This window comes from Atractosteus spatula, unplaced genomic scaffold (genome assembly GCF_055471065.1).
Source record: "Atractosteus spatula isolate fAtrSpa1 unplaced genomic scaffold, fAtrSpa1.hap1 Scaffold_54, whole genome shotgun sequence".
NCBI classification, from domain to species: domain Eukaryota; kingdom Metazoa; phylum Chordata; class Actinopteri; order Semionotiformes; family Lepisosteidae; genus Atractosteus; species Atractosteus spatula.
In genome coordinates this window covers 115970-118660 of record NW_028296884.1, presented here as the reverse complement: position 1 = coordinate 118660, position 2691 = coordinate 115970, and positions in this window count along the sequence as shown.

The following is a 2691-nucleotide window of genomic DNA, read 5'->3' as shown; positions in this document are numbered from 1 at the left end:
AGGAGTTACACAGCTCCAGTTGTGCAATCGGTCAGCGTGCGGTACTTCTACAGCAGAGTCATGCCGAGGGTTTGAGTTCGAACCTCACCTGAAGCAGTGTAGCCTGTGTCTTAAGCTACCGAAAGCAACTGACGAGCTTAGGTGCTTTTAGGTATTTGCTGGAGATTTGGTCTAAATAAACAAGTAAAGGTTTATTCCAAAGAAGGCTCCACAGCCAAAACATTATGTTTTCTTCTCATTTCAGCATGGAATAAACCTTTCCTCATTCCTTTGCAGCCCATGCATGCTGACACAGCTACTTACTTAAGTTACCATCAGCTGTGGACCTCCAACTGACCTGAGTGATATCTACTTAGATGAGAGGAGCACGATGGAGTACCGAAAACTTGAAAAAGCTCTCGCAGTTAGATTCTGTGTTTTTGTTGTTTCCCAGATATGTTTTTAATGTTCTTTTTCTTTATTTTTTGAAGTTGTTTCATTTGTTTGTTTGTTTTTATAGTTGTTAGTCCTCTACAGGGATTTACCTAGGTTCCCTGAAGACTTCTCGTTTTGTGGTTGTTGTGTTTTCGTGTTACAATTTTTTTTTTCTATTGATAGGACCCCCCGCATTACTGTGGGACTAGTTAACTTTAGTTCTTACATTCTACCTGAAATTGCCTCAATAACTACAACTCTTTTTTCTATATTTAACTACAGTTGCTTTCCAGACACCGCAACTATTCACGATGAATCTTATGAATACGTCTTTATGAATAATAGTATTATTTATTAATAATTAACTTTAATGTATATTTTTATTAGTAGCTGTATTACAGGTAATGCATGTACAGCCTTTAATATGCGATAGTGAATTTGCAGGTATCTTGGGGAGGGAAGAGAACTGAAATTTAGGAAATACATATTTAAAGGGGGTGCAAGTCACCTCTGTCACATCTGGGTGTTAACTGAATAGATTTGTGGCATTATTTATTGTGTTTTAACTCTATACTTGTGTTTCTCAGGAGACGGCAGAAATATTGGGGATTTGTGGCTACAGAAAATAGTTTGAACTTTACAGGCAAATGTAAGGTTATGTTTAAGAAAAAAAAAACTTATTTTCAACTTTTTCAACGTGATTATTTAAGACAGTTGTTCGGAACAGTATGTCTTCTCATATCTGTGGCTGTGGTCCTACAATAACGGTGATGAAACAGACGTTATGTGCGGAAAGAACTGGAGATGGAACAGGAGACTCACCCAGTCTATAGTAAGGTTGTGTAGGACCGCACACACTAGGAAGAGTGTTGAGTAGCGGGTGTAAAACCTTCACGAGCCAGACAGGAATCGAACCTGCAATCTTCTGATCCGAAGTCAGACGCGTTATCCATTGCGCCACTATCATCTTACTCAACTGCACTACAGTGAGCTCAGAGCCGCTACTAGTAATACATTGTCCAGATCCGCATTTTCTCAATTAGATTCACGTGTTTTTTACGTGTGTCTAATTACTACGTCTTTCATTTTGTCTGGTTTTATAAAAATGTCTCTTGAAAACAGACAAAGGGTTTATGTGTCTCCCTGAAATTCACACACGAAGGAAGTCACACGAGGAAGGAAAGATATCGCGTTTAAAGAGAATCCAGAGTGGAGACGCCGGCGAATGAAAACGAAGCTTCATATAGTACGAGCGCACTACCACTGAACTAAACTCCTGATAGTGAACTTTTTCCGCAGGTTAATTGTGTTAGGAAATGTGAACAGTCAACAGAGCGCATTTTAAAGGCCAAAGCAAGACAATTAGATGTGAAGAGAATTCTGCTTCTCTGTTTACTGAGCTTTCGGTGAACGTCAAAGTGAAAGACAAATTTGCTATTTTCACTTTTTAATTAAGGAACAAGAAAACACCATCCTTCGAGCCGGATTCAAAACAGCTACATAACAATCGTCCGCTGCTTTTTTAAACAGTTTTACGCTCTAGCAACTGAGCTATCGAAAGGTCGACTCCAACCGCACACGTTTTGTCATACGCGTAGCCCAATGTAGTGTAGAGTTCCTGTTTATATAAATCGCAGTTCGACATCAAAATACTCACTAACAGTCTCGTTTAGTAGAAGAAATGGACCAGGATTCTACTGTATAATCTTCCAGAGGTCTTACAAAACGTTTGGAGGGACATCAGTGCAGGTGGAAATTGACTCTTTTTCTAGTGGGATCAGTACCATATAAAACCTTTCTTTTGGATTGAGAAGAGGATCATGGTGACACTCAAAACATCCCTGTCTTTGCTTCTTACGAGGACTTTTGAGCTGCAAACATCGGTTCAAAACAAAACTCTGCTACTGCAGTTGCTTCTTGGAGAGTTTCTTCAAATCTTTCAACTGAACGTCTTGGGATATTGACGATGATATAATACAGATTGTGGTTTTCTTTTGATCGAAAATTTTATTAAAATATGAGCCTCTTTTACCTTTGTCTTGGATGTTTCGCAAGGTATAATACTTTCCCTTGCATCCTCAGATAAACATTCTAAATACCACAAAGTTACAATATATGGAATAGCATTTATTTTTACATATGTTTTAAAATGTACTCTTATTTAAAGCTACATTTAGTGCTAGGTAAAGATAACGTTGCTAATACTGATGTAGTAGAAATGTAAGATGAATTGATAGCTTTATCTGAGCTAAAAAAGTCCTAAAACGCCTCCTATAA